Consider the following 20241-nt stretch of genomic DNA (forward strand, 5'->3'; position numbering starts at 1 on the left):
ACAAATTCCTCAGCCAGGGATTTTCTGGTACATAAACATTCACAAATGGAAAAAAACATACACACACACAGAGGGTATATGCAGAAGCATGGTAGGTCCTAGACATAGGCTGACAGTATTTTTCTCAAAATCACTTTTGCACCTGTTTCTCAATTTCCCTCCTCTGCTTCCCATTTGCTTCTTGCATACCCATTTCCTTTGCTGTACTTTCTGATTTTTGTGGGGATCATCAACATTTATGGATTACCTGTAAAATTTGCAAGAAACATAGTTTAAAGAACTGAGAGTCAGCTGAGTTTGAGCTATCAAGTTCTGATCTCTTTTATCTTACCAGCTGTGTGACTTGCAGATTGCTGCACACACATCATGCAGTGCAGAATTTTGGGGACTTGGCTTTTTTAGAGGAATCCATAGTCAAGCAACTAAATCCTACTGAAATCAAATGGATGCCGGCACCTGGGTTCCTAAGGTGTCTTTGAGATGATCCTTAGCGCTTAGGAGCAAGAAAAGTGTAAGATAACCTTAGCCTCACCAACAGCAGGATATGGAGTGCTGTTTCCACACTTAATGCCTTATACCTCAGTGTTCCAAAAAATAAAAAATAAAAATCTCACTGTTCATAGATGTTATTTCTGCACACTCACATTTCCTTCCAACTCTTGCAGTACTTTTCTCAGTCCTTTTTGATCTGCCTACCCTGGTGCTGAAATCCACACTGGTTGCCAGTGACATTTCTTATTGATTTTTAAAAAGCTTCTGCTTGCCTACACTATAGTGCTGTAATAGTCTAGCTCTGGAACTTCTTTATCATTTACTTTCTTTTTATGTTCCCAGGCTGTTTCTGAGGCACATCCTTCTAATTTATAAGTTTGTCCTACAAAAAAATAAAATAAAAAAAAATTGGAAGCATTTGTAGCTAGAGCTGTCAGTATTTATGCCTCACTGTTGGCAGAATCTCCTTCCGATCGCTATTCAATGGTTTGAATCTCTTCAGAGATGCGTAACAGAATTTCATTTTTAATCAGGTTGGGACTGCAAAGCATCCTACGACATCACTGGCCAAGTGCCCCCAGAGAAGTATTTATGCTGTTGTAACACCATAATCATCCATCAAACACTAGATGTTAATAACAGCATTTAATTTGAAAATGGCATTTTGCTTTTATGTTATTTCTATCTGCTTTATGGAAGCAGGGAAAGCTAATTATCTACATTTAAGAGAGGCAGAAACAGAAGCCATGCTGCAGAGAAGGGATCCAAGCCTCACTCTAATCTTTGCTCACTCTCTGGCCCACTGAACCATACCTTCTTCAGTCGGACAGAAGAGACACCAAATGGCACGTAATACCTGTGAAGTCTGGTTCCAGCTCTGCCACTGTGAGCTTCAGCACGTCACACCACCTCAGTGGTTCTTAATTAAAGTGGGCAGCAGCAAGGGAGGGGGCATTAACAGCACCTTTTTGGTAGGGAATTAAGCTTTGCACCTACCGTGTTCATGTCAACTCCAATTCTAGGCTTTAAGCACAATCCTTAAAGTACTTTTTTTTTTTTTTTATCTGTTCTTGCTTTGGCTTTTCTACATGAACACCATCAGTACATGTCCAGATTTCTCCCTTCTCATCTCCAGTATTGGGCTTTCATGGTGAGATCCTTCAGTAGTTTAGGAAAGGTTAAAGAATTTTGTTTTCTGTAGTGCTATAATACTTGGACTCATCAGAAAAACAAACAAACAAACAAACAAACAAAAAACAGCACAGGAGAACGAGAAAATGGCTGTGAGACACTGGTAACAGCAGGTGAGCAGCACCTGCCTGCACAGAGCATTTCCCTTCCACCTTGGGCTGCATCCCAAGTCAGGCTGCACTCTGACATCACCTCTCCTGCTCCTGCCTCCTCACACACCCTCGTCGCCCTTTTCTCTGCTCTCTCCTGCAAGCCCCTGCCACCCCAGGGAGTAATAATGAAAGCTGTGTAAGGAAATGCAGCAAATCTCTGCACTCCAGGGACAAGGAAGAGAATCCTCTATCAAATTCTAATTCCTTGAGCAGGTTTGGAAAAAGCTAATAGCATAAAACCTGTAAATTCACTCGGGCACTTTTGCTACAGAGTCAAACGGTGCCTGTGTATGTCAACTCCTGGTTGAACAAACCCACTGGAGCCCCACAGAGGTCTCAGCTAACAGCCTGCTTCTGGCAATGAAGAGGAACAGAATGAAAGAGGCAGATACAGAGAGACGAAGCCTCCCGTTCCATTTAAATTCTCAGTGAAGTTGGGAATCACATCGTGTTTCACATGGAAAGTGACAGATCTTGCAGTAAACTGCCAGTGGAGGCAGACATCTTCAGCTCCAGGGTGGGCCTCTGCCTGGAAGAAAAGCCTTCTTGTTCTTTAAAAGTAGGGCTTAACTTAGATATCTAGAAGTTAGATTTCTATAACTAATCTACTCTGTGCCCCTTTTAGAGTCAGGGGAGAGAAAAACACATCATTCCTTCCCAAAACAGGCTGCTGAGCCAAGTTCAGTGAACCACCCTTGAGGTCCTTGTTTCTCTCTAATAAATATAAAAAGGACTGGAGAGAGTGGTTATGTTTTTTGTCTTTTAGACAAGCACAGTAAGATGTATTCTACCAAAAAACTGACCACTCTCTTCTAGCCTGGGAAGTCTGTACACCAGTGGGCACATGTATGCTGTCAGACTGGGTCCCTTCAAGTCCTGTCTTCTCCAGGGCTCCAGTCTTCCACACTAAAGTTCAGTTCCTGAGATCAGTGTGGAACAGACCAAACCAGTACAATAAAAACGTGAGGGAAGCAGGACTCGGAATTCAGGACAGAGTTTCAGGGGCTGATGCTGCCATGGATACAAGGAAAGAGCAAGCTCTGGGTGCAAGGACCCGAGCTTGCTCTTTCACAAGGATAGCAAGTGCAGTCAGTGTGAAAGAAGAGGAGTGAGGCTGTATCTTCAGAGCAGGGAGATGTTCTTTCAGACTTATTCTGAAGTGCCAACATCCATTTAGCAGGCAGGAGTGCTGAATCTCACTGAAGGTGTGAGAGGCTGCTGGGCTGTCAGCTCCTCTCCACTCCCCCACTTAATTCACCCTCTGACCCACCAGGAATCTTGCCTTTAATTGCATCAGCACTGACATGAGGCCATGACGTACCCCTCGAATTCAGCTGATATGTGATCCTGCATGAGTTGATTGCAGTGTATGTGCTGGATTTAATCACCAAGTGCACAGAGGCTGTGGCAGGATGGCCACCACGAAACCACATCTGCAGATACCTGAATGAAGCACTGCAAGCTGCCGGCACCGGGACATCACCTTTCCCACCACCTTTGCATCTGCTCAGGAATGCACCAACTCTGGCAATTCTGGAGAGCAGTGGTTAAAAACAAAGAAAAAACCAACAGTGTTAGCAAAGGAATGGAGGCTTACATCCTGCAGAAATGCTCCAACTTCATAAATCGAGCCATACTAGAAGTGGAGTGAAATCTGAACTCAGGGAAGTTTCTGTCAAAAAGGCATATGCTTGTCCTTATGGCCTAAGATGAACACATGACAAGGTGAGATGGGAAGGGGAGAGGTGACCAGTACTGCCACACAGCAAATCACATGGACAGACTCCCTGCCTGCTTAGCCTTGTCCCCCCCCCAAATGCTAAAATCACACTCTGACCCACCCTGTCTCCCCTCTTCAATGAGAAGAAGGTAATATTTAGGGCCCTACACTGCCAGGCTATCACGTAACAGCACAGTGCTTTAAAATAACAGGCTGAAAAGAGATCTATTTGATGCTGTAGGCTCAAAAGCTCTCTTTTCGTAGACTGGGCCCAGCTAAGTTTTCCTTCCAAGTACAACTTGCTGTGAAACTCGCAGTTCCCCATGGAAAACACTGGTTTTAACTGATCACAATGCAAAACAGGGCAGTTTTCTCACAAGCCCAAGAAGACAGCGAAGTCCACAGTTCTTCTGTATCATTCCATTTTGGGGAAATCTCCTTCTAACGCTGATGATTCCTCTCCAACTCCAAACCTTCCTAAGTTGATTTTGCATCAAAAAAGGAGGAAGGGATTAGCTGTCATGCAGAGGAATGGGTACACCCAAGGTTTTTTGTAGTTGCAGCAGCAGGAGACAACAAAGCTGGATTAAAAAATCATGGCAATTATTTTAGCTTCTTTAGACTGAGAGATATAAATAAAAAGTAATATCTCAACAAAAGAGAGCTGCTAAGACTGCTACTCGACTGCATGGTGTAAACTGCCTCCTAAGAAAATCTGTTCTAAGACACTTGTGCTATTACAATTAGTACTAATATTAAGTAGGTCAAGTCAGCTGACAGGGAGATCTAATGAAGGGTTGCTATTTTCTAAAGTCACTTGTAAGCATACAGAGCACAAAGAGCACAAAGGCAGGCTGTGCATGCACCTGGGTGGTCAGCTATGTCTGGGTTTCAATGTGCACCTGTATATTTAGGGTCACTGAAACACAGGAATGATCTGTTAAACCTCCTGTCCTGGGACAGCATGAGCTCTGCACATCGTTCCTGCCAGGTATTTGTTTAACCTGCAGACTTCACTCCCTTTTCTTTTGCGGATGAGGCAATAAAAGCCCTGGGGGAAAAAAAAAAAAAAAAAAAAAAAGCTTGCCTTATGTTTTACTTGGATCTTCCTTGTTGCAGACTGCCTGTGATTTCTTATCCACAGCGGATGTGAAGAAGGCATCATTCGCCTCCTTGCAGCCACCTTTTGTGCATTAAGACTATTATCACTTAGTTTTCTCTTCTCTCTAAGCTACACAATCCAATTATTTCTCTCTGCTCTGTCAGACACAGTTTTCCAGACCTCTTGATCATTTATCAGTCTCCTCTGCAGTTTCCTCAGTTAATTGGCCTCCATCACTCTCAAAGTTCACTGCCCCAAAGTGGGGCCGAAGTCTCCCAGCACTCTGCAGAGCAGACGGCTGACTCCACATGGCAGCAAGCTGCACTCTGGTCTACACTGCTAGTGGAAGTCTTCAAAGAGTGGCCACTGTGTTTGGCCTGCAAATCCAGCTTCAGGTAAATTTGAACCAACCAGAAATTGCACCAGATCACGATTTCTGACCAGGTTTTGAGGAGGTGACATAAGCTACAGCTGCAGTGCACTAAACACTGTCAAACATATCTCAGGGAGCATCTTTTTGCCCAAAGTCTACACCTGGTGTCCCAAGCACAGCACCTCTGGGGTAAGATCTTAATTTTGGGATTCCTCCATGGGCCACATCCTCTACTGCAGCAGCTCAACCAACTTCTGTGCATGCTGAGGCAGCCACTTCCCTTCTCCAAGAGCAAAATACAAACCTGGCTGGAAGCATCTGAGTACTAAGACCTGGCTTTTAGATCGCACTGCACCAAGTACTGAACTAGAGAAAAAAAACAAAGATGTGAGCTTGCCTAAAGTCACTCAACAGGCAAACAACACTAAAGTCCAGGCCTCAGTGTCACTGTATTGCCCATAAAATACAAATCCAGGCAGTTTATCATCTGAGAAAGAACAGGGGCTCTTTCAGTGACTTCAAACTGAGTCACTAAAATGCATAACTGTTGCCAAACACAATGCCCCTAAGGTGTTGTGCTCACCTTGGAGCAGCAGTGAAAAGGCTATGGGAGTGGATGAGCTGAGTAATCATGAGCAGGGCTTTCCCATCTTCACTTGTTTCTGACCCCTAGCTGATGAAAATAGAGGACACTGAAACTCGCAGCCCTACTTTGTTCAAATAATGGCTCTGCTTAGCATTCAAGCCCTTGCTAAGAGATAGTGTTTATTTTATTTTAGAGTTTAATTGAATCCCCAGAAGGCTGTCCCTGGGCAAACTCATTTGAAAGCAAGACTCTAAGAATAGTAAGTGTTGGGACACATTCAGGACAGGCGTTAAAAGGTGACTTTCCATAGCTACAAACCCTTACCTCAGACCCATCCCAAGTGTAAAGTTCTGCCAACTGGCCATGAGTCAGTCATCCTCTACAGTCAGAACTCCCTGCTTGCCTCTGTCCATGCTTTTAACAGAGGGTCGTGGTCTGATTTTGACCCAGCTTCCATTAGCTTCACATTGTTAATAATACCAAACCCGGGAGAATCAGTTCTGATTTAAATCACCAGAAAAGAAGAATTCAGTCTCACACGGTGCTTAGCAAGATTATCCCACCTGGGTTAACCTGACCGGGAAGCACCGGCTGGCCGGAGATCTTGTGCCCTTAGTGGAAATGGAGATCCCAGGCCAGCTATGATGCACCAAAAGCCCACAGCAGCTTCTTCCCAAGTTCATTTCCAGCAGATTCCTGGTTATTAAATATGCTCCAGGCAGAGAACCCCTAGCACAGGATGAAATGTGTTCAGGCCCCTGTATGAACACTCTCATTCAGGATTTAAGCACTTCATTCAATCCACACCCCATTACACAAGCCTGCAAATAAACATATCTGTACTCTTCAATTTAAGGAAGACAAACTATGCTTCCACTTCTTCAGCCAAACTGCCAGGAGTGCCCTGGAGGTCACGCTACAGGACCCCCAAACGAGCAGGGATTTGAACCAGGAATTGTGACCGGACTGGGACCTCAGGCTACATTAGCTCCCAAAGACCCCAATCCGTGTAAGACTCATGAGGCACTCCAGACCCCACCACACCAGAGCTCAGCCAAGGAATTTCATCCCCTCCTGCAATGTTCACTCAGAGTTAATTCCTGCCACGTTCTGGACCTGGCAAGGGCCGCGGGGGCTTTTTCATGCCAAGTGCCAGTCACTGCTATTGTAACTAACTAGCTAATGGCCTGGCAGGATGCCGGGAGCAGACCTGGGGTTAATGAAGACTTCCATCAAACACCTCGCGCATGGGTGAAGGTGACAGTGAGATTTAACACTCGGCATTTGTTTGGAGGGGGCTGGCAATAATTAAAAATTAAATGGACTTTCTCCATTATGCATTCATTATTGACAGTTCTATATTAACTGGGGATTTCAATTAATAGTTCTTCTTTGCTAGTCCAACTTTTCTAGCAACTGAAGTTATCACCAGAGCTAATTGCTAACGCCCCTTTTATCCTCCATCTCCATGTACTTTTAATCTGTAGCATGAATCCGGGCAATTCGGGGGATGCTCTTACTTAGGAACGCTTTGCAGAAAAGCAGCAGAATGCTTCAAAGAAAACGTTCTTGTCTCTGTCCCAGTCTGGCTTTCTGTTCATTAACAGTAAAAGAAAAAAAAATACCACAACTCTCGAGACTTTCCTCTCCTGCACAGCCACAGGACGAAATGCTGACACAACTCTTTTATGGAAACTCATGCACGCTCTTATGCAGTTCAGCTCATTTTTTTACCTGATAGCTTAACACCGCTTTTGAGCTTTAGTGATCAAGTTACTATTACTGTTAACATTATTTATAGCTGCAGCTTTGTTGTGAATCAGAGGAGCACGTGGTGACCCTGCTGTATGTCACAAATGCTTACTGTTGTGGTTTTCTTATTCAAGAAAAAAAATATATTCAGGGAAGCCCCAGGAATAAATATCATTTCCTTTTTATTTATTTATTTATAGAATTGTGAGAAGAAAAACAACACAATAATGGAAAAAAATATTTTGTTCTGCATTAAACAAAAGTTTTGAGGAAGTAGAAATGTCCTCTTGCCTTTCACCAGTACCAACAGTAAACCCCAAATATCAATTTTTCATGCCACGAATGACTTGACCCTGGGCTTGTTCTTCTTGGCTTGTCCATGAACACAGTGTGCACAGTGAACACACTCCTGGCATGCCGTGGGCCAGGAAGACCCTCAGGTGCAAGTCAAGGGGGTTGCTGTTGTAAGACCTGTCCGCTGCCTGACAGTGGATTGCAGAAACCATTTATTGACACCTTACAACAGGTTAAGGGGGTCTGGCCAAGCACCTTTAAAAAAATTCCCCTTGACCCATCAGCAAGTGTTATCTAGATACAACTGCCTCTGCTTTCCTGTGAGAAAATTTTCTATGACCGATTTCTCAACCACCCTTGGGAAATGCCTGGCTCCATGGTGGCAGGAAACAGAAGACCATACAAACGGCCATACTGCATGACCAAGGGCTTACCCCACCCAGCACCCTCTCTCTAAAACTGCACTTAAAGAAACAAAATATCAACAGTGTGGCAAGCAGATACTATGCCTTTCCAACTGATCTCCCAGCCTCTGTGCTTCTAAAACTGTTTTTGGTTTTTGTTTGTGTGTTGTTTTTGTTTGTTTGTTTGTTTGTTTTGTTTGTTTGTTTTTCTTACTGAATCTCTCAATTTTCACAATTTCTAAATGCCTGCTATGGTATTTTGCATTTATTAGCCCTCTTTGGGGCTCTCCAGATAACTTCCCCAACACATACAACAATCCATGTATGAGAAAAGCGATGGCTGAATGCTGCCACAACGAGAACCAGACCTGAGTGACTGCTTGCCCTCCTCCTTCTGGAGGCATTTCTGATGCAGTGCAAACACAAGTGCCCATCTGAGCACCACCATCACGACTTCCCCTGATGGGAAGCAAACCACAAGTCACCTCTGTCCCTCCCCAAACAGCACCTGGCAGTGTGCACTGGCACCATCCTGGACTACCTGGGCTGTGGTTTGCACTGAAGAGCATCCTGGACTCAGACACAAGCATCGCAGAGGCTCAGCAAAGTCCCCACACTGGGTGAGGGTACAGCTCTGGAGGATAACATGCCCTCTTCGTTTTCCATGGCAGCAGCTGGCATCTCTCCAAAGCCTGCAAGCCGGCACTGTTCAGGTCTATTTTTTTCTCCATGCATGTGTAACTCCCGCTAAATTACAATAATAATACAAAACATTTGTAAAGTGTCCTTCACAAAATGGTCCCAAGGAGATTTCTTATTCAGGCATAATTAAACAAGCAGTGAACACAACCCTTTTCCATTCAGACTTAACAGCAGAAGCAGATGGGGCTTTTCCCAGTACCAAATCAATATTGGATTGCACATTGACCTCAGGTCAGAGATGCTGGGAAGCTGCAGAGAGAAAGCAAAAACAGAACTGGAGGTGAGAAGAAGTTTACGGGCTGCTTTTCTGGAGAAAGGCTTTGAGGTCAGTCCAGCACCTAGGAAACACCACCCAAAACTGAGAAACATGGAGGACAGAGGCCATCAGAGACAGCAAGGGGGAGGGGAGAAAGAAAGAGAGCAGAGAAGGGAAGGAGGAAAACACCACTTCAAGGAGCATCCTTCCTCCTTCAGCCATATACAGCCTTGTTCCATGGTCACTGTGGCACAAGGACAGACACAAATTACCTTTAATCTGCCTTTAGCTTACCTTTACCCTACCCTGAATGCACAAGCTAGCAGCAAGGGACTTGTTTCATCATGGATTTTCCCTTTGCTGCTGATCGCAGCTCCTCACAAGGCCTCAGAGAGGCTGCCATGCCACCCAGCTACTCACACTCCTAGTCACAGCGAGCTCAGGTACTCCAAATGCTGCAGCTAAAAACCTCTGACTGCACTCACAGGGACATCTCATCTGTTTGTTCAGAACACAGCATGCAGGAGTTGCAGTTTCAGTCTGCTTTCCAGGGCAAAGCAGAGGGGTCTGCAGGCAACATCTGCCAAAATGGCAAAGGCCGTAGGACAGGAGCCCGAACACTGGGATGGCACAGAACCAGAGACAGTCACAGGCCTGAGGTTTTGAGAGGTTTTTAATTCTTCCAGTGAGTGGGAGTGTTGGTCCGTGTTGCTGTTGACACAAGGAATGGGAAGAAAGGCTATTTACACCTTTTACTTAAGGTCATATGTGACTTCAGTCCCCGGCAGTGACATTTTGGTGCTCAAACCTGCTCTGCCCACAGAAGGTGACTCACGGAGTGAACTCAAATGTCTTGCTCAGGGTAAACAGACCAAGTGAGTTGGACTGATGCAAGATCTCAAACGCCCCCACAGAGCGGGCACTAACACGGGTGTTTCAGGAGCAAGGATAAGAGGAGAGAGGTGGGGCAGGATCTCATTCACACACAATATCACTGAAGGAACACAGCCCCAGGCACCCCAAGCCCCATACCACAGACATGACAGACCAACTGCCCAAGCAGGGACAGTATTTTTGCACTGAAATGCAAGAGCTTCAGATTCACCCCAACAGAAGCCCTCTGTCTGGAATGAAAACTCTGTGCAAACGAAGCTTTAGGGCCACAGAACCAGTTCCACTCAGACCCCACTGGTGGAGGCTCTACCAGAGGGGACATACCCCACCAGACATTTGCTTAGAAAATACTTTCTCTTGCAGTGAGCAGGACCAACAAGGACGGACCACAGCATCATAGATGGTTGAGGCTGGAAGAAAGCTGCAGATGGCCCAGCCCAACATCCCTGCTCAAAGCAGGATCAACTGCAGCAGGCTGCTCGGGGCCCTGCCCAGATGGTCTTCAAAACCTTCAAGGATGCCTGGGCAGCCTGTTCCAATGCTTGACTACCCTCACAGTAATAAAGTCGTTACATTTAAACTGAATGTCCTGCATCTCAATCCATAAACCACAGAGAAGAGAGTGCTTTCTTTACTCTCTCCCTTCAAATACCAGAACCAGGCCTGGCAGCCCCAGCAGCAGATGCGCGCTGTACCTGCCTGTTGAGATCACCACCACGGAGAAGACCTCCCCTGCGTGTTCCCTCTGTGCATATGGGGAAACTGAGGCACCGAGAGGTCCAGCAACACTGCCAAAGTTAAACAGGACACTGATGAACAGGAGTTCAAACCCACAAGTCTGACGCCAGGCCTCAGCACTCACCCCTGCACCAGCCTCCTCTGCCCATCTCAGCACACCCTGTGCTTGCTGCAGGCCCTGCAGAAGCCTCCCTGGTTATGCAGTAGGCAAGATCCCTTTTGTTTTGACAAGATGCTACAAAAGTGAAGGGAAAGACAGGGATGCTATCCTGTCACCTTTCTCTCCATGTAAGAAACCAGAGATATACAAGCGTAAGGGAGAGCCAGTTGCCTGCTGGTGATTTATTTAATGATGTTTCTGGGTAGTGTTTTCCAGTCTTTGCTTGCAAACAGCTCCACAACTGCAGCAGTTTCAAATAAATTAGGGGACAAATACCAAAAATGGAGGCAGCAACTGAACCACAGAAGATTTACAGTTTCTCCCTTTTGCATCTCGGGCCACCATGGGCCTCCCTGCATGCTGCAGCCCGCTGGCCCTGCCCGGCAGCACCTGCAGCTGGGTGCCCACCCTGGGGAGGCTCCGGGCCAGGCTTCCACGGCTGTTGGGAACCATCTAGTGGCCCCCGGCCGGATTGCAGCAGTGCCCATCCTCGAGAAGCAGAAATAGCACCCAGCCAGGGTGCTATCAGCGGCTGCACCCCGATGGGCTACGTCCCTGTTACTGGGGCACAAAACTGCAGACTGGGGTGTCTCTTCTTGCACAAGGGCTGCTCCTAAACTGAGGTGAGATTGCTGCTGCTTTGCGCTGCAGCCAGTTTCTTAACACAAAACCTTTTGTTGTAACCTGTGTCCTTGTAACTTCACTTCAAGAACAGCTAGGCAATTCCTCCAGGTCACAACATGCCTGCAAGGAACACGCTTCTGAAGACACCATCCAGATACAAAGCTCCACAAAACCCACCTGGTGCATTCCCACCTTTCCACCACCACAGCCGGCCTTCCTGTTGCCCCTGGTGGCTTATCTCACACCCCATGCCACCCCCTCTGTGAGTGCTAAGCACCATCTTTATGCCAGGTCCTCGTGTCCAGCTGAGGAAACAACCTTCCCGTGGCATAGGAAAAATAAAATAAACTCCCCTTTGCACAGTAATGGAGTGGCCAGCTTAATGAGGTATCAAAGGCAGCACACTCTCAACTGGAGGAATTCTCACTTAATCTAATTTATTGCCAATTAGCACCAAATCCTGATGACCGATTTGGGTGTTGTGAAGAAGATAAGAGGTGTAATTAAAGACTTCAGGAGCTCCTTTCCTCCCCCCTCCCCAGGCTCTCCACGTGCTCTCCCCACGCAGCCTGCCCCATGTCCCAACACCATGACAAAGCTTTCTTACCGTGCCTTCCCAGCAGCTTCTGGCTCCTCAGGGGCATCCAGGTGGGTCCATGGTCCCTCAAGGCCATCCCTGCTCCGGTGTGTGTCCCTTGGGGGTGTCCGTGTCCCCCTGCTCTGCCAGCCACCGCCTCAGCCCGGTGTAATGCCCCGTTCCGACCATCCCGCACCGCCCCGCTGCCCCCTGCCTGTCCGTGCAGCCCCCTGCCCACAGGTTGTGAGGGGATGTTATGCCAGCCCGCAGGCTGCGTGTCCCTCCACCTTCAGTTGGACAACCACAAACATGAGCCCAGGGAGGCTTCTGAAAGGCTCTAGGCCTTTTTTTTCCCACTGTTGCTTCTGATAATAATGATCAACTGAAGTGTTGGAAGGGTGAGCATTTTCCTGATATGGCCGTTTAAGAGAAACAGGTCAGCCATGTAAACAATGCAGATTACGGAAGGGCCAGAAGTTTTACAGGTGGGAGGGCAAAAAATAATCTGAGGACACTGACTGAGAGCAGTGAGGAGGTTTGGGTGCCTTTCTTGGGAGCCACATCACAAACCTCGCTGTGCTGCCCACAGACAGAAAATGGCGCCTCTTTGCCAAATGGCGGCAGGCACGACTCGCCTCAGGTGCGCTGTGAGTCTGCCTCCATCCGCACGCTTTCAGGTCAAGATGTTCATGACCAAAATGAATTTTTGGAAAACAAGTTATGGCTGAAAATAGTTTTTCTCCTCCACACAGTTAAATATCCTGGAACTTTTCAGAGGATGGTATTTTTCCTGGGGAATTAGGCTTCCTATTTTAGAAGAGAAAAGGAGCAAATTTTCATGGGTTGGAAAATCTATTTTCCAGCCAGTCCTGTTTCTTCCAGCACAGAGGAAGCTGGTCACCACACAGGAGGGAACAAACCAGCATCATGTTCCTGGGGTGGTTTATGCTGAGTCACCCAGTAAAACACTTTCCCTGCTTTGATCTAATTTGTCTTAATGAGCAATCAGCACCATCCACAAGCTGGACACACAAGCCTTGCCACTTCCCTGTGCTGCAAGAAACATGAGCACTAAATCTGCCCGCGGAAGCTGCGGGGCTCTGCTGCCACCCAGGGCTCTGCAGAGCTCCTAGCACTCCCCATCCCCGGGGAAGCTGCAAGCTGCAAAGCAAAAAGATAAAAATGCTGCCCGTTTCAGTTTCCTTTAATTGTTTTCTTTTGGCTGAGATGACTTACAGCAATTCATCTCCCCAGCAGCGGGTGTGCCAGCCTGCAGTATAAATATTCTCGTAATGTGTAATGAGCCAGTGGAGGTGTGCTGCTCAGGGGGCAGGCAGGCCGCAGCGGCTACCGGCTGCTTTCTGCTGCGGGTGTTAAAATACAGACACAGAAACATGCAGCTTTCTTCTTGAGCATCTACATGAACATACACGTGGCTCAGGTCAGCTCTGTCCTGTCCTGAGGAGCTGTGGATGAGCAGACAAATCCAAATTCTGGATCACAACAGCCAGATCCTGGTCTCTGGTGCTATGATATTATTATAACAGTTGTAACATAGTAGTATATGAAGGCCCAGCCACGATTAATACCCTTTTGTGTTGGGTACTGTCTGCACTAATACACTGTGACACAGTAATCTCCATCTTGGGGATCCCAGTCTTTAAAGATGATACCAGCAAAGAGTCAAGGGTGAAAATGAAGGAGGTGAAAAGGGTTGTGTCTTCTCCAAGGCTTGCCAAAAGAATGGTGACAGACTAAGCAAGACCCTGGTCTCTACATCAGAAGCAAGCAAGAAGGAGAAAAACAGGCAAATCAGTAACAATAATCATTGCTTTGGTCTGGGATGTTTCCTTAAGATTTTGTTTTTAAAATTATTTATTTTTCAGAGTACCAAAAAAGTGGCAAATACAGTGTGCTTGAATGATGAGACCCAGTGCTGTATCTTGAAAAGGCTCTTACTGCATGAAAGGCACCTTTGGGAAACATGGCTTGGGGGAAAAAAATGAAGAGTAAGAAACAGTTAAGTACCAGGGAGATTAATTTAATGCTTTTCAGTGATCTTTAAAGTTCCTTATTTTGTAGATCTCCAACCATTTTCAAGTACAGCTTGCTGCCAGTAGGTTGACGTTCCTAGTTACCTGCCTGAAAATCCCTTTAGTCCGTGGAGCTCAGCCTGGAGAGCAGTGCCGAAAAGCCAGTAAGCATTGAAAGCTGCAGCTTGCAGTTCCTGTTCCCTCATTACTCTGTCAGGTGTTAAGGCATCTGCAATGAGAAGGACACTTGCATACCTGGGTATAAAGGGCTCTACAGGCTGGGACCCTAAGGGTTGCAGCAGACAAATCAGTATGAAATGAGGTAAGGGTAAGGGGAGACCTGGAAAGTCCAAAGGATAAACACAGTAAAAAACCAGTATAACAGAAAACAGTATAGGCACAGTTTGAAGTGCTCAACAGCCCTGTAGGGAATAAATATCCATTTATTGCGGTCTGCTTGGATCACTAGAAAGCTCCTGCCAAGGTCTCCTGCAAAGTGCTTTTAGGGAAACTCAGGGATGTGGGATAAGACACAATGTCACTATATGGATAAGTAATTGGCTTCAAGGCAAGAAACAGAGTGTAGGACAAAGGGCGTTTTTCCTGCAAAAGGTACAGCCCCAAGCAAGTTCCTCATCTCCATGATATTCAGGAGTCACTCAGCCATGAGATCTTGGTATTTTGGACTGGTCAGGACTGGGTAACATCACAGTCCACAGAAAAGGACAGTTTTTTTCCAGATAGCACTAGCTGAGACAGTCAAAGTGAGAATCTCCAGGAGTCCTTCAAACAGAAGGTGCTTCTTTGTGTGTCTGCAGTCACTGACTTTCTGTGAGACTCTGGAAAGCGCTGCAACATAAAGAGGGAAACAACAGAGTTCTGCTACTGAATGCATAGACATTCCCAAATTGTTAAAATCCGTCATTTTGAAATAGTTATGGGTGACATTATCAAATGATAATGAGTGAAATTTGCAGAACTAGTATACTGGGAAGAAGTTGCATTTGTCCTCTTTTCAGAGACCTGAGATTCACCATAGTCAATTAGCACTTCAGAGGAATAAACATGGAAAGCTATCAGCATTTACCTTAGCAGCTTCCTGCTAATCACACACAAAATCCTGTTAGAAGTGGGTGTGGCTGGGAAAAAAGAGGCAGAGCAAAAAACTCTACGATAACACAGGGCATGGGATAAATCACCTGACCCAGACAATGTCGAACAAATGTTCAGTGAAAAGAATATTCTTAACAGCCCAAGTAAGAAAGGAACTTTTTTTCTTTGAATATAACTTTGGAGGATTTCTTTGCAGCTAGTACAAAAGCAACCTGCAAAGCAGCCTGGAGGTCTGGCACACTGTATTTATAGCTTCTAACCCCACAGCTAGTACTCATCCTGCAAAGCATCTGTCTTAAAAACGAATGGAGGAGCTTGGAGGGATCTTGGAGTTGGGTTCCCATCTGGTTCACAATGTTCTACATTTCTTCTCAAATCCTATAGATCAGAACTGGATGACCCCATTAGAACGGAAATGATCCAAACTGTTTCCCCCACACTCAAACTGAACTGAAACTCAATTCTTTTCTAGGATCAAAGAAGTTCAAATCATCTTTTCCCTTTTATATTTCTCTTACTTCTGAAGAACATCACTAAATTACAAGCCTGGAAAAGAGGATGCCTGGATGTACCTTACAGCTGCTGGTAAAGACCCACTCTGCAGCCACCTGGCTGTCCCCGAGGCAAAAGGAGGAAGGGCTATCTTCTCCTGGGACTGCCCAGCAGAGATTCCGTTTTCACAGATGGAGAAATGTCTCTAAAGGTGCAAGGAGGCCCCACTTGTGCACACCCTCCCTCAGTGAGCAGATAGGGAGGTCCAGCCCTGGGTCAGGACATGCAGAGGACTGTTAGGAAACTCCTCTGTGCAATGGATTAAGAGTCTTTCTGTAAAGAGGACACCCCCTCACCCCCCTCCTTTTCTTTGTGCATCCAACAGCAAGATGTAGAAGATCAGCCAAATGATGTGGCAGTGTTTCTGCTGGGCAAGGTACAAAAGATGATGTCTCTTGAGAGGGGCAGAGCTAGCAATTGTTGTTATTCCCGTACCTCCAAATCCCCTGAGCTCAGAATGCTGAGAAGTTCAGTCATAAAGTCAGTTCGATGAATACAGATTAGCCACCCCCATGACTGCCTGGACGCAGCAGTTTCTGGGCTAAATTCCTTAACTCTCTATTAGTGACTAATTAAATCAAATTTCCCATTGCATACTTGAGGTGGTAATGAGCCTGGGGTGACAGCAGCATGCAACATTCAGGGTTTGCAAGATGAAGGGAAAACAGTGTAAGTATAGCAAACAGCACTTCAGCACTTGGGGGGGGGGGGGGGGCGGCGGGGGGAGGGGGGAGAGGAGGAGGAGGGGGGATTTAATTTGCTTTAACAGCAATGCAGCACCTGTCCCATCCTCCACCATGTGCTTTCCTGTACCAGGTTGTTTGCCTAGCCATAAATTTAGTATTTTGTGACTCAACACAAGGCATTGTGCCCTGGCTGCTAGATGCTGATGCTAATTCAGAGCAGCACTCTGCGTGCTTGAAGCACCTTTCATCCCTGGGCATCTGACAATACCTTGCCAGCTACATCCACTTGCGTGAATCGCCTTGTCAATCACTGCTACGCTAATAACAGCACCCAGCATTTCCAGCATGCTGCCTTCTTCCCATCCGGCAACAATTCACTCAACAGGAGTTTGTTCAAATGTCACAGAGTAAAGAATGGGCACAGAGGGGAAAGCCACAGCTGAATAAGCCAAAGGGAAATTTTTTTGTCAGCATGGTCATCTTGTTAAGAAAATAGGTTTCAAGTATTTCTTCTTTGTTTCGAGAAGAGAGAAGAGAAGAGAAGAGAAGAGAAGAGAAGAGAAGAGAAGAGAAGAGAAGAGAAGAGAAGAGAAGAGAAGAGAAGAGAAGAGAAGAGAAGAGAAGAGAAGAGAAGAGAAGAGAAGAGAAGAGAAGAGAAGAGAAGAGAAGAGAAGAGAAGAGAAGAGAAGAGAAGAGAAGAGAAGAGAAGAGGTTGTTTTCATGGAAAATTTGGAAGGCAGTTTTTTTCAGTTAAAAAGGCAATAAATATTCTGAATGCTTCTGCAGCGTCCCACAGGAGCTGCAGTTCATGCACATTCTGACCCATTCTCTTGTATGACCCAGAGACCCCATCTCAGTGTCTCCCAGAAAGCACCCTAGTTAGCAATACCTGTGTATTCACTGCTGGATTGTATTTGAGGTGAGAAATTCATGCACCCAAAAAGCCACATGGTTGCCCCTAGTTTTGTGGGGGCAAGCTAGTATGCCCTTGCACTTCTAATGCAGGTCAGCAGCAGTGGGTGGAACACTTCCAGAGAGCTACAAACACGAGTTGTGCCTGCGTTGCTGATGTCTGAAGCAAACTTATTTCTGTTATAGCAGGGATTTGGAGCCCCAGGGAGGTTTGGGCTGGAAAGCTTCCAGGAAGAAAGACGCAGTCCTGCTGAGCAGAGGTCCCAGGCAAGCAAGCAAAGGTTACCGACAAGGTCCCCACAGCTTGTTAGACTTGCCCAGCCTCCAGTGCCTTTGGCTGCCTTTGGTGTTTCTCTATATGAGATGGATTAAAAACCTCATATCCCAGAACACGAGCATGATACCAGAGGAAAGAGGCTCACACTCCCAGTGAAATGGAAAGAGTAACTGACACTTTGCGTGGTTGGGAACTTTCATAAGTGTTTTTTTGGCCGGGTTTCATAAGCACTTTTTTATCCAGGGTTACAGAGTTACAAGTCACTGATGTGTTTGTGGTGTTAAGGCTGAAGGCTGCACCTCTGATGTTAATTGAATCCTGTGATCCCTAGCATGCCCTTGCAACACCAATAACTGAAACATCTGGCAGAGCCAGCACAAGTGCATTAGAGCCCTGGTTCCAACAGCAATTAAAAAAGGGGGGAGAAAAAGAGAAAAAGCCAATTACATGTAATTGGATTCAGTAAACTGAATTATCTCACTATTAAAGCGGTGCTTGTTTTTTAGATAGTGGGACATTAAAACTATCAAAAGCATTAATTGATTCATCCCTTTTTTCAAGTGCTTTCCCAACAGTGCCTCTATTCAAGAGCTGCAACCTTTTGTTCGCATGGGGAGTCTGAATTATACAGACCATGTTTATATCTTGGTAGCTCTATTCATTCTGACTTTTTTGTCATGTTGGTGTTTTAACTCAAAAACGAGCTGAAACTCCTGCAAAACATAATGGAAGGTTTATTTCTTCTTTTGTGGTGCCTTCACTGTAGCTGGAGGTGTAATTTAACAAGGGAGAGAGGGAGGGGGATGTTTTGAGGCTGATTCTTAGTCATTCAGGTCTCACACATGGGAGCTGTGTGGCTGGGTAGGAAGCCAAAAGGAACCAGACGCCTTCTCTGTGCTGCTGTGTTATGCTGCTTGGCAGACGTCAGTTCTCCGTAGCACCTTTTAGCACAGCTCCAAGGTTGCACAAGGCAAATTCCTCTTCCTATGCTCTCTGCAGCCACCTTTCAACAAAGAATGCTCAGAAACCCAAAGGATTTGGGGTCCACCGCTGACCCCAAGGGCTTGGAGCAGTGCTATAAGACCCCTTACACCCATTATTGATGGCTGCAAGAGGGCGTCTGCATAGCCAGGGATGTCAGGGAGTTGCTCTGTGCCCCGGTGGAACATTTGTTGCCATGCATGATTGAGGATGAGGCCCCCTACATCTTTCTTTCTGACTTACTAAATGGATACTGAATGCTGGAAAAGTCAGCCATGAGAAGAAGTCAGATCCAATGAGTTATTTAGGCAAATTGAAAGCATTATGTCAATTTGATGGGAAGCGTTTCAGGCCAGAATGGTACTATTGGCATTTTCTTCCTTCTGAATCAATAGCTCCTAAAGGATTACAATTTAATTTTTAAAGGGTAATTCAATCAAGAATTTGAAAACACAGGACATTCTTAAAATTAAACTTTAATCAGATTTATTTATTTTTTAAAATTGTACTTGCGGAAAAAGAAGAACAATTTCCAAACTGTCCTTCACCTTGGACTTCAAGGGGCAATTCTCTCTTGCATCCCTAGCGAGAATCTGTCCCCTGTGCTTATTTCAAGTTGCTCTTCTTTATGCCAGTTCTACTCAGACATGTTTCTGTTAATGCCCTGAAAAGACATCTGGTTAAAAACAAAACAAAACACCAAGGACTTGGCTGAGGTTTTCAATGGTTACTGCCCCCTGCACTGGCTGATCTCTGGTTTATTCTGGGAAACGCAACAGTTTGAAAGCCACTTAAGCAGCATGAGATTCCCTCAAATGCCTATTTGGACAGCTTGAAGCAGGTACGAATACCTGTGGTTTAATCGCTATGCCTCAGTCCAAAGTTTAGATCCTCAGAACTGTTTGTAGATGCCTAAGCCATGAGTCACCAGAATTTTGCAGGTACTGAAGTGGTTTTGTGTGCCGTGTTGTATGTCCTGGTGCAGAAACCTTCACCTCTCTGCTTCCTTCTGGCACAGAGCAGCTCCGTTTGGATAGAGCAGCACAAGTCCAGAAGGACTCCTGCCTTTACTCCTGCCCCACCTGCTTCAGCCCTGTGAGAGCACAACTTCTGGTTCATGCTGGCTCTTAGGGAGTTGTCTTGGGTCTTGGTGTCTTTGCTGTTGGCTCTACATTTTGGATGGGAAAATCCTCCCCATTCCTAAATGTCAGCTGGAGTGCTTCTGTAGCATCACAGCTGCTAAGCACAGACTCACCCCAGCTCCCGCAGGATCCCAAGCAGCAGTCCTTCCTCTGCGTAGCCCTTCTGTTGGGTCTGATCCAGAAGCTGTCTTAGAAAAGAGTCTGCCCAAGTGTCCCAGTCCACCTCAAAATGCATCTGGAAGGAGGATGGAGCTGCAATGGTTTACTGGGTATAAAATGCAGAGGTTGAGTGGTAGGGGGCTGCTGTGGTGACCTGTGTGGGAGGAGGCTGTGATCTGCCCGGTATCAGTCCCAGGTAGCTCCAGCTAGCTGAGAAGGAGATGAGAACAACCCACTGCCTGACAGAGTTTCAGCCAAACACAGCAGCATGTGGCACCTCTGCAAAAATACTTGGGGAAAAAGTGGCAGCCTCCTGGGGGTGAGAGAAAAAAGGGAGATATGGGAGGATGCCTGGGAGGAGAGACGTGA

The 20241-nt window shown here is 46.1% G+C and overlaps 1 long non-coding RNA gene across 1 annotated transcript; it reads left to right on the forward strand.

The window, feature by feature from the left end:
• Positions 1-12046: 12046 nt before the first annotated feature.
• On the forward strand, positions 12047-15873 carry LOC311423452. The gene is made up of 3 exons (XR_014685716.1): positions 12047-12088; positions 13904-14036; positions 15636-15873. It is a non-coding gene; the product is annotated as an uncharacterized lncRNA (long non-coding RNA).
• Positions 15874-20241: the final 4368 nt, after the last annotated feature.

This window comes from Aythya ferina (assembly GCF_964211825.1).
Source record: "Aythya ferina genome assembly, chromosome: 24".
Taxonomy (NCBI): Eukaryota; Metazoa; Chordata; class Aves; order Anseriformes; family Anatidae; genus Aythya; species Aythya ferina.